This window comes from Bos grunniens, chromosome 5 (assembly GCF_055505025.1).
Source record: "Bos grunniens cultivar Pamir isolate PY7600 chromosome 5, Bosgru_T2T1.0, whole genome shotgun sequence".
Lineage (NCBI taxonomy): Eukaryota > Metazoa > Chordata > Mammalia > Artiodactyla > Bovidae > Bos > Bos grunniens.
The window spans coordinates 9,596,950-9,609,524 of record NC_141169.1 but is presented as its reverse complement, the minus strand read 5'-3'; the positions used below and the strand labels follow the sequence as shown (position 1 = coordinate 9,609,524).

The window sequence follows — 12,575 nt, the reverse complement described above, 5'->3', positions numbered from 1 at the left end:
GGCCACTGCTGGGTTTTCCAAATTTGCTGACATATTGAGTGCATCACTTTAATATCTGCACTAGGATGATGCAATAAGAGGATGTATGTGATAGGAGGGTGTACATGAGCACCCTTACACACAAGTTACTTATTACATACAACATAAGGTCTTACTATGTACAATATGTTTTGGGAGGCAAGAGCATCTTGGAAGAGTTAAGAACCTAGATGGATTTGGATTTGGTTCAAGTTACATGCCAGGATTAGTTTTGCATCCTGAGCTGCTCCTTGGCAGTTGAATGACCTTGATTGCTAAATCTCCCTACCCTTCATCTCATAGACATTATGGAAGCGGTTGATATGAACTCATTATCATTGCCAAAAGATAACCTTTGAAAAATTTGCTAGACTGAGAGTTCGGAAGGGCAAAAACTGCTTCAGCTTTCTCACTCTCTTTAACATTTCTTAGACACCAAACTATGTGTACTGAAACATCTCAACACTTCAGCTCTGCTGCTGCTAATCCTATGAAAACACACTATGTCAGTGGTGATAATGGAATGTTCCCCACCCCCCAGCCAAAAAAGAAATGAACAAGATGAGAATGAGAATTTGAATTTCCAGTTCAAATCTTCTTAATGTTATAAAAAAGTGTACACAGTAGAAATAGATACTAGAGAAAAGGAAATCCCTATTGTTTTTTAATTGAGTAAAATTATTTTGCTCTCTCTTTCACATGCTCTCGTTCCCCTTCCATATCAGTGTGGCAGAATTCTGCGGTGGCTTCCAAGACATCCCCTACCACTCTTAATACCCCACATGCACACATCCTACAGAATGCCTTCTTCATTGTGAGCAAGACTGTGATGTGATAGGTTACTTTATATGCAAGGGTGAAGGGACTTTGCCAATGCAATGAATGTCCCAAGATAGCTGATTTTGAATTAATCAAAAGGGGTACATTATCCTGGGTGTGCTTGACTTCATCAGTTGAAAGTCTTTTAAGGGAGAATTGGCCCTTCCTGATATGAGAGAGATTCTTCTGCTAGCCTCAAAGATGCAGACAGTTTGTGAAAGTGATGCCTCTGGGATCTGAGGGTCTTGGTCCTACCACTGGCAAGGAACTGAATTCCTGCCAAAGATCTGAAGGAGCTCAGAAGAGGGGCCTGAGTCCCTCTTCCAGAATTCAGGGGACACATAGATTGCAATTTGGTGAGACCCTGAGTGGAGGACTCAGTTAAACTGTGCCTGGATTCTTGACCCACATAATCTGTGGGATAATAAATGTGTGCTGTTTTAAGCTTCTAAGTTTGTTATAAGCTTTCATGCAGCAGTAGGAAACTAATCTCTCTCTGCAAACCATTTTTTCCATGTATTTATAACAGTGAAAAATAGACTACAAAACTAATTCAGTAAGTATTTAGTATCTACTTTATAGGAGTAATGGTCTTCTCTGATTGATCAGATGGTAAAAAATCTGCCAGCAATGCAGGAAACTCAGGTTCAATCCCTGGGTCAGGAAGACCCCTGGAGAAGGGGATGGCTACCCTCTCCAGTATTCTTGCCTGGAGAATTCCGTGGACAGAGGAACTTGGCACCTTATAGTCCATGCAGTTGCAAAGAGTTGGACATGACTGAGTTGGACTCACACTTTCACTTTTTCACTATAGGAGTAATACATATAAGAATGTCCATCTCCACCTCCCCTCTAAAATTTTTTAGACTAACATGGAAGCATAAGAGAAACAGCTCTAACATAAGGAAAAAACTGGCAAGTGCCAGAGTGCGAGGCCTATGGAAAGAACAGGGAAAGGGAGACTCTGACCCAGGAAGTAGGAAAGCTAGCACAAACACGGTGCTGTGTGGTCTCAGCAACACTTTATAGTCAAAGCGAATCAGTCATTTGAATGTATCGGAAGGAGTTTCTAAACTCTCTAATGCTGAAGCTCTCAGTGCACTGGACCAGGTTCCCAAGTTACTGCTGTTGCCCCCCAACCCCCCACACACAAAATAGGGATTTGTGGGAATACCAGGGGCATGGATATGTGATGGTCTTCAGAATTAGCCATGAAAGAGCTCACTTTGCCTGTGCTATTGACAGTCTATGTACTTTCGTCTCACTCTGCTCTCTACCTTAACATTTATCCAGTTCCACTTCATCCTGTTAAGTGCGTGAGCTATCATCCTGTTTGGCTTGTCATGGGAGAGGACAGTTCACATTGCTTTCACTTTCTCCCTCCACGTTCTCACTTCTTAACTCCTCACCTCACACCCTGCAAGCTGCCATCCAATGCCAGCTCTCTAATGAAACGAGGCTTTCCAAGGTCAACAAAGAGCTCTAAATCCACAGGCCTTTTCTCAGCATAGACTTCCTTGGTTTTTTATTTCTTCTGATGGTCATGAAAGAAAAAAGAGTTTCAGTTGGACCCATACTCTGTTCTTTATAATGACCTAAAGGCTTAGGGTTGGCAGAATAAAGTATGACCTGCTTAGCCAAGCATTAAATATTCTCCAAAATGAAGTCATATGATTTCATCAAAATCATTTCAATATGTCCTGCAACTCAATCACACTAAACTGTTAACCATAAGCTCTGTGTTGGCACACACAACTCATGTTGTTCAATATGGAGTGGCTTTCCGTCCAGTTGTTTGGTTATGCAAATCCCTCTATCTCTCAAGGCGTAATTCAAAAGGCACCTCTTTCTTAACTAACTCCGTCAGTTACTCCCATGCTAGTTCTCCTTCCTTTGTACTTCGCTTGCTTGTACCTTTCTTTAATACTTATTTCATTATGCCCTGTACCAGAATATATTTTGCCTAATATATTTGAGATTCTTTACCCCTTTATAAAATTAAAACCATAAATACAACAAGATTGTTATGAGGAATAATTGGTCAAATAATAATTTAATAAATAGGTGAGGTCCTGTACTAATCTCTCAAAAATATTGGTAATAATGATGACGATGGTATCTGCTCCCCTCCCCAACTATATTGAAAACATGGTAATGGTATATTGCATGCTTTCATCATTTTGATTTTCCTTAAATTCAATCAGCACACTCTGTACATTTCTTCTGAATCAAACTGGTTACTGTTTATCAGAAACTTTTTACTTAGCTTCTGTGACACTCTACACTTCTGCTTTACCCACTACTCTCTGACAGCTCATTTATCCCTTCATCAATTTCACTGTTCATCCAAGACTTTTACATTTTAAGAATTTATCACTGACTTCCCCATGCTCTGATCCCACACATTCTTACTTAGGACAATTGTCTGCTTTCACACCTAAATTTATATGTGGTCAACTCCACAAACCTCAATTTCCAATGCTGAGCCTTCCCTTGCATTCTCTGTTCCCTACAGAGCATCACCATGAATTGACCACCCAGGTCTTCTGGAATTAATGTTCATTTTCCCCTACACACCCTCAGAGCCAGTTCTGTACCTGTCAAGTGCATGTTCACTGAATCTATCACACCTGTATCTTTTGTTCCACACCAGTTTATGCTTTCATTATCTTTACTGTTCCTTCCCTTGACTCCTTCCTGCCTGGTCCCTCTCTCCAGGCTCTCCCCTTGTATTTATTCCCTCCTACCTACACATTAATGTCAGATTAATGTTCCTAAAACAAAGCTATAATTATGTTACTTCCATATTTAAATATCTTGAATGGTTCCTGGCTCCTCTTTAACAATTTAATAAAGTCTAAACTCTGTAGCCTGATATTGATGGCCCTCTCTAACCTAATTCCAAATTACAATTCCAGGCTCATCTTTGATGACTCTTCTACACATTTCTACTGCCTTACATTGCTATTGTCTCTATGCATACCTTATCTCTCCTACTAGATTATAAGAATGACTACTACTCTATTTGGTATTCTACCACCAAGCAATTCATCCATGCCACACATATTTATCTACTGCCCATCCTTCGTTCGGCACATAGTATATAGTCTAGAGTATGAAAAAATGGATCAAAGTCTGAGGTTATTTTCTGAGAACTTAAAATCTAGTAAGGAAGATATGAGCATAATACTACATAGTTGAAGATAAGTGTATTAAAAGAATAATATGGTTATTCAGGAGGAGCATTACTAGCATTTGAATTGAGCCTTAATCTTTTAGAATATAGAAGCTTGGATATGCAGAGATGAGGGTTAATGACATTTCAGATATAGGATCCCCTACATCTGACTGAGGTAGGACTGACTCAGTCCTACTACGGACTGAGGTACAAAGGCAGGAAATGGAGGCATATCTCTGGGGAACAGTGGACAGTGCAGTTCAAAGAAGATGAACTGAGGCTGGAAAAGTAGGTTGAGGCTAGACTACAGAGGGTCTTAGATGACAAATAACAGAGTTCAAAAACCAGGGGGAAAGTATTAAAGGTTTCTGAGCAAGGGATTGGTCTGTTCAGAGCTGTGCTCTAGGAGGAATCATCTGTAAGATTTATATACTACAGATTGGCCAATGGGTAAAGATAATTATGGGAGCCTTTTAAGAGGCTCTAGTAATTCTAATACAGATGGAGGACCCAAATAGAGCATTAGTGGTGAGACTGGTGAGGAGAGAAGACAGCATTGGACTTGTTAATTATCTAGAGGATGGAGACAAAAAATGGGAAGACTCAAAGACAATGTTATGGTTTTTAGCTTCTGGGTAGTGGTGTGTGTGTGTTTTGTTGGAGCAGGGGAAAGGCGAGTTTAGTTGGGATATACTGTCAATTGCAAATGGCATATTCAGATAAATAGATCTTAAAAAGAGCTTTTTAAGAATGGAATTCATTGTAATTTTGATTTGCATTTTCCTAATAGCTAAAAATGTTGAATGTCAATGATCAATTAATTAATCCTGATATGAGCTTATTGGTCATGTGTATCTTCTTTCACTAAGTATCTGTTCAAATCTCTTGCTAATTTTTGTACTGGTTTGTAAAAAATTTTTAAATAAATATATTCCACAAACAACATCTTTGTCAAATATATATACTGCAGATACTCTTTCAGTCTATGACTTGATTTTTTATTTTCTTAATGGTGCCTTTCAAAAGCAGTAGTATTTGCTTTGAAAGAAGTTTAATTTATCAGCTTTTTATAGTTGAGCTTTTGGTGTCGTTTGAAGCCTGCTATTGCTGGGTAGGGTAAGTGGAGAGTTAATGACCAAAGGGTACAAACTTTCAGCTAAATAAGTTCTGAGGATTGACCGTACAACCTGGTGATTATGGTTAAAATATTGTATTTCATACTTGAAATTTGCTAAGAGTAGATCTTGAATGTTCTCAGTTAAAATAAGAAATGGTGATTGCATGATGGAATTGAAGTATTAGCTAATGCTAAATTGGTAATAATTTTGTATCAAATCAATATGCTGTATAGTTTCAGTCAGTCAGTCAGTTCATTTGCTCAGTCGTGTCTGACTCTTTGCAACCCCATGGACCGCAGCACGCCAGGCCTCCTTGTCCATCACCAACTCCCGGAGTCTACCCAAACCCATGTCCATTGAGTCAGTGATGCCATCCAATCATCTCATCCTCTGTTGTCCCCTTCTCCTCCTACCTTCAATCTTTCCCAGGATCAAAGTCTTTTCCAGTGAGTCAGTTCTTACATCAGGTGGCCAAACTATTGGAGTTTCAGCTTAAGCATCAGTCCTCCCAATGAATATTCAGGACTGATTTCCTTCAGGATGGACTGGTTGGATCTCTTGAAGTCTCTTGAAGTCCAAGAGACTCTCAAGAGTCTTCTCCAACATGACAGTTCAAAAGCATCAATTCTTTGGCGCTCAGCTTTCTTTATAGTCCAAATCTCACATCCATACATGACCACTGAAAAAACCACAGCCTTGACTAGACGGACCTTTGTTGGCAAAGTAATGTCTCTGCTTTTTAATATGCTGTCTAGGTTGGTCATAACTTTTCTTCCAAGGAGCAAGTGTCTTCATAGCTGCAATCACCATCTGCAGTGATTTTGGAGCCCAGAAAAATAAAGTCTGACACTGTTTCCACTGGTTCCCCATCTATTTGCCATGAAGTGATGGGACCAGATGCCATGATCTTCATTTTCTGAATGTTGAGCTTTAAGCCAACTTTTTCACTCTCCTCTCACTTGCATCAAGAGGCTCTTTAGTTCTTCTTCCCTTTCTGCCATAGGGGTTTGTCATCTGCATATCTGAGGTTATTGATATTTCTCCTGGCAATCTTGATTCCAGCTTGTGCTTCATCCAGCCCAGCGTTTCTCATGATGTACTCTGCATAGAAGTTAAATAAGTAGGGTGACAATATACAGCCTTCTTTTCCTATTTGGAACCAGTCTGCTGTCCCATGTCCAGTTCTAACTGTTACTTTCTGACCTGCATACAGGTTTCTCAAGAGGCAGGTCTGGTGGTCTGGTATTCCCATCTCTTGAAGAATTTTCCAGTTTGTTGTGATTCACACAGTCAAAGGCTTTGGCATAGTCAATAAAGCAGAAATAGATGTTTTTCTGGAACTCTCTTGCCTTTTTGATGATCCAATGGATGTTGGCAATTTGATCTCTGATTCCTCTGCCTTTTCTAAAACCAGCTTGAACATATGGAAGTTCACAGTTTACATACTGCTGAAGCCTGGCTTTGAGAATTTTAAGCACTACTTTGCTAGCGTGTGAGATGAGTGCAATTGTGTGGTAGTTTGAGCATTCTTTGGCATTGCCTTTCTTTGAAATTGGTATGAAAACTAACCTTTTCCAGTCCTGTGTCAATTGCTGAGTTTTCCAAATTTGCTGGCATATTGAGTGCAGCACTTTCACAGCATCATCTTTCAGGATTTGAAGTAGCTCAGCTGGAATTCCATCACCTCCACTAGCTTTGTTCGTAGTGATGCTTTCTAAGGCCCCACTTGACTTCACATTCCAGGATGTCTGGCTCTAGGTGAGTGATTGCACCATCATGATTATCTGGGTCATGAAGATCTTTTTTGTATAGTTCTTCTTTGTATTCTTGCCACCTCTTCTTAATATCTTCTGCTTCTGTTAGGTCCCTATCATTTCTGTCCTTAATGTGCCCATCTTTGCATGAAATGTTCCCTTGGTATCTCTAATTTTCTGGAAGAGATCTCTAGTCTTTCCCATTCTGTTGTTTTCTTCTATTTCTTTGCATTGATCACTGAGGAAGGCTTTCTTATCTCTCCTTGCTATTCTTTGGAAGTTTGCATTCAAATGGGCATATTTTTCTTTTTCTTCTTTGCTTTTTGCTTTTCTTCATTTCATAGCTGTTTGTAAGGCCTCCCCAGACAGCCATTTTGCTTTTTTGCATTTCTTTTTCTTGGGGATGGTCTTGATCCCTGTCTCCTGTATAGTTTAATCGTATACAATGTTATGTTATCAATTATATTTCAATAAAGCTGGGAAAAATCAAGAACATTGAATTACCCACTACATTTTCTTCTAGGAGTTTTCTTTTTTTAATTTTTTGTTTAGATCTACAATCTGTTTTGAGTTACCATGGAAATGCACATTACAATTACAATGACATACACAATACCTGTACTACAAATGGCTAGAAAGTCTAACAATTCCAAGTGTTAGCAAGGGCACAGAGCAACTAGAACTTTTATACATCACCGGTAGGATATAAATACCACGGTCATTTTTAGGAAAAGTTTGACAATATTTTTTATACAAAGAAAACAAATATTACATTACTACTCAGCAGTTCCTCAGATAGGTACTCCCCAAGAGGAAATATAGTAAAAGTAAAAGTGTTAGTTGCTCAGTCATATGCAACTTTTTGAGACCCCATGGGTGCTCCTCTGTCCATGGAATTCTCCAAGCAAGAATAGTGGATTGGGTAACCATTCCCTTCTCCAGGGGATTTTCCTAACCCAAGGATCAAATCCGGGTCTCTTGTACTGCAGGCAGATTCTTTACCGTCTGAGCCACCAAAAGAAAACATAAGCAAAACATAAACATGTATAAACTCAAGGACTTACACAAGAATATTTTCAGCAGCTTTATTCTTAAGAGTTCCAAGTTGAAAAAACCTATATTTTCATTAATCAACAACAGACTGTCGACTATAGAATGGAATGCTGAGCAATAAAAAGGAATGGATTACTTATATATAAAAGAACATGGATGAATACTAAAAACATTGGATTCAGTGAAAGAAGCCAGATGCAAGAGACTACACAGTGAATTGTTCCATTTTTATGAAATTTTTGAATAGTCAATATGAATTTATGGTGACAGAAAGCAGATCAATTATCACCTAGAACCAGGGCAGGAATTGCTAGAAAGGGACTTGGAGGCATTGTTTGGAGGGGTGATTACATTTCATATACTTGTCAAAATGTACATTTGCAATGGGTGCACCTTATTGTAAATAAACCATTCCTTAGTAAAGTGAATTTAGCAAAATGCAGGAGCTCAGTAAAGACATTAAGACTTGGAATTGAGTTTAGAGTGTGATTTAAATAAAGAGTATTGGAATTCCTAAAATTATGAAGAAATCATAGAGGTAGATGAATGCCAAAGGCAGATCATGGGAAAGTATCTGTTAGTGACTAAAGGAGGCAGAGGGAATAAGAACACTCAGAAAGATGATTAAAGTCTCAGGAAGCAAGAGAGAAGAGTAAGGGGAAGGTACATGACGCTGGGTGCCTGTATGAAAGGTCCACTGTCCCTGACTTAATGAACGGCCAAGTCAGGAAGTCCAGAGAGAGGCAAAGCTGCATCGAGCTCCAGTGGAGGATAAAAACAGCAGAACTGACTTTGGGAAACTGTGTTCGAGTACTTGAAGCACTAGTAAATCACTTGGTGCTCAGCTTTTAGACAGATCATTAAACTCGAACTCTTATGGAAGTACCTGAGCTTTCATATCAGCAGCATCGGTGCTAGAGTTGAAGGCTACAGAATGCAAAATAGCAAAACAGACTCTCTACTGATGAGGACCTGGAAGACAGCCAGGTAAATCACATCGCTAGAGCCACATTAGCAGGTCTGGAAAAGAAAGGTGGATGGATGACAGCCGCTGTGGAAAGCTGAGGCGACATGGAAGAGTTCCAGTCAGTGTGGGCAAAAGAAGGTTGGCAGGGCCATTCTGAAGCACCACTTCAAATGGTATCCACAGCGTGGCGTCATCGACAACTATAGCCCCTGCAGGACCAGAAGGCTGTGCTCTGTGTGGCTGATAAGTGAAACAGGGAGACTCAGAGTGTCCTGTAAACAGCTCCTCCCCAGTGAGAACCTCACAGAAGTACCCACTGCGGGAAAAGCTGCTGTAACACATTTGCCGGCATCTTTGGGCTCTCAGTGAATGCGCTGGAAACTGGGCTGTGTAGCCTGGCAATCGTTAAAAGATGTGAGCTCATCTTGTTTCCTGGGCATTGCAATACAATACGTTATTTTTAAAACTGAAAGATGAAACTAGTATTAAATCCCAGGTCTCCACTTGAACAAAAATGTTTGTAGGGAGAACCGTGTACTCTGAGGACCAGTTCAGTGGCTATTTGTGTCGCAGAGCTGAATCAGACTGGCCAAAGAGAATTGATTAGTTCCTAACATTTTAATATAATGCAGACAAGGAAGAAAGAAAGCAGATGAAAGGCTGAGTAAAGTAAAAGAGCTCTGGAGGGTCGGCGATCTTTAGTTCAATGTAACGTTGAATTTAACCTTGAATGTTACTATTGTTATTATTACACCTTTCTGTAATTACCCCTTCGGAAGTCCATTTCTGTTTTAATAGAGATATAATTGACATATAAGATTGTATTTGTTTCAAGTGTATAACATAATGATTCAGTACGTGTGTATGTTATGAAATGATCACCCCCAACAAATCTAATTAACATTCATCATATATGCAGTTACAATTTTTTTTCTCGTGATGAGTACTTTTAATATCTAATCTCTTAGCAACTTTCAAATATGCAGTACAGTATTATTAACTACAGTCACCATGCTGTAACTTACTTCCCCATTAGTCAGTCATGGTTTGACTGATTTCCTGTCTCTGGGCTCTGCCAGTTTGTCCTCTGTATCTATGACTGGAAGTCCTTTTCTTGTTAATATAATTACCTAGAGTCTTTTGAGCTAAAAGAGAATAATAATTTTACCTACTATGAGCCAAGTTTTGCTGGGGTTGAGAAGATGAAAAGACAGTGTTTTGATGTCATGTAGATTGGTTGGTATTGAGAGAGGTTGGTATTAGGAAAGAAAACAGATAAGCAAACAGGAAGCAAAAATTATAAACATATGTAAAGCACAGACCTATCACAGGGGGAGAATTGCTGATGAATAGTACATCATGGGGTGGGGAGCGTGAGGACAGGAAGACCTTGAAAAAAGAATAGGGTTCTGAAGCATAACTAGAAATAGTCCAGCTAGAACAGCAGGGGCCACCAAGCCATTTCCGGTAGAGGAGTGAGTTTGGGCAAAGACCTAGACTTATGCGACGATGTGGATAATAAATTCTGTAACTCCAAGGGTCTCTGTATTGCCAAAACAAACTGTGAGAGTGAATAAGTGGAGATGAGGCTGGAATGATGAGGCAAAAACAATATCATATCTTACAATGCTGTCCATGTCTTGCTAGGACACTTTAATTTAGACGTCCTTCTGGTAGAAAAGGAGATCAAATCAGTGAATCTCAAGAGAAATCAACCCTGAATACTCCTTGGAAGACTTATGCTGAAGCTGAAGCTCCAGTATTTTGGTCATCTGACTCATTGGAAAAGTCCCTGATGAGGGAAAGATTGAGGGCAGAAGGGGAAGAGAGTGTCAGAGGATGAGATGGCTGGATGGCATCACCGAGGCAATGGACATGACTTTGGGCAAACTTTAGGAGACGGTGAGGGACGTGGAAGCCTGGTGTGCTGCAGTCTATGGGGTCTCAGAGTCAGACACGACTGGGTGACTGAACAATAACAACTGGTAGAAAAATTCTGAGTCTGTAATGCTATTGAGGCCCAAAACAAGTTCAAATGATATGCTTTATTTAGTTCCTAAGCATGGAATACCAGCCTAGAACATAGTGGGAGTTATATAAAATAAACATTAGAAGCTTATGAATTTTGAATCTGTCCCATACTATATCCAGACAACTTCCCAGAAGTAAGTACTCTGATTATCCTCATTTTACAGAGAGATTAAATGATTTGCTCAAGGTGGCATAGTAGTAACAGCAGAATTGGGACTTTAACCCCAGGCAGACCAACTCCAGAGCTCACACTCTGGCCTTTTATTATAGCAAACAATATTCCACTAAAGCAGGTTACATTCCAATACTTTGGCCACCTGATGCGAAGAACTGACTCATTGGAAAAGACCCTGATGCTGGGAAAATTGAGGGCAGGAGGAGAAGGGGATGACAGAGGATGAGATGGTTGCATGGCATCACCTACTCAATGGACACGGGTTTGAGCAAACTCTGGAAGATAGTGAAGGACAGGGACGCCTGGCGTGCTGTAGTCTATGGGGGTCATAAAGAGTCAGACACAACTCAGTGACTGAACAAAAACAACTAATATTGGGCCAGAGTCTCTGAGGGACTAACTCAGAATTATGGTCAAAGCCTTAAAACTTCAGGCTACTGAAGTGTACAGAAGTATTTAGGGGGTAATATTTATTTAATAGCAGTGTTTTTAATCTATTGCAGTAGTTTAGTGATTTTAAAGAATCTGATCCAAATCCTTATAAAAGAAAATTATTGTCATAAAGTTTTATTTTCAAGGCATCAAATCATGTAACTCCATAAATTAAGGCTCTCATACCCTGAGATCCTGGCTCTTTTCTGAGTTTCTTTGGACAGGTGCACACTCCTTTCCATAAATGGCATAATTATTAGTCAAACATATTTCAATTATTTGTAGCTTACTGTGGATTAAAAAACAAACAAACAAACTTGTTTGTATGTAAAAGGCTTGAAAAGGCAGAGGGTTGAAGTGATTTTGAGACTCCTCCGGGACAGTGGTTTCAGTGAAAGTGTTGCTTGGTGAGGAAATGTTTAAAAGGGCCACTGTTGTCTTCATCTTTATTTCTAAGTTATCTAAGTTCACTTAAAAGGCAGACTGGGGAGGCATGTGGACTCAGATGATAACAAGTTCAGACCTTTTATGATAATATTCTCAGGAATGAAAATCAAAACAAAGAAAAATAAAGCTGAGTGCTAAAAAGATGATGGCACACCACATGACTTCCCTCTGGTTTCTGCTTCTAAATTCTTTATCTAATTTATTGGAAACCAGCACAAACCTGACAGGTTAGCAGCGCGATTAAAGATCTACCTCGTCATTAGGGTGAGGAGAAAACAGCAGTCTCTCAGCTTCATTCGTTTTGCTGTTTTATAGATTTGCATTTGTAGTCAGACTTCCCTGAGTGAAAACACAGCCTGTATTTTGACATGCAACTGCCATGTGGTGAGAAATGTATTTAAAAATAATTTTAAACATTTATCTGCCTATTTGTACAGTATTTCAGCAAGGTGACTCCTGAGCTATTATTAATATATGTCCAAAGTATTGTTCACTTCCCTTATTTTCCTTAGGTGTGTTTACTTAATATCTTTGAAATGCTAATGGAATGTAGCTAAATCAGGTCTAGAAACTTCGCTGAGAT

At 39.4% G+C, this 12,575-nt stretch overlaps 1 protein-coding gene and 1 long non-coding RNA gene across 10 annotated transcripts in view; one reads left to right on the top strand and one right to left on the bottom strand.

The window, feature by feature from the left end:
- The window catches only part of SYT1 (synaptotagmin 1), a 615,410-nt gene that overhangs the window by 206,834 nt on the left and 396,001 nt on the right, over positions 1–12,575 (bottom strand). The gene's annotated exons all lie outside the window — the stretch shown is intronic.
- The window catches only part of LOC147371304 (uncharacterized), a 213,901-nt gene that overhangs the window by 156,169 nt on the left and 45,157 nt on the right, over positions 1–12,575 (top strand). The window lies entirely within an intron of this gene.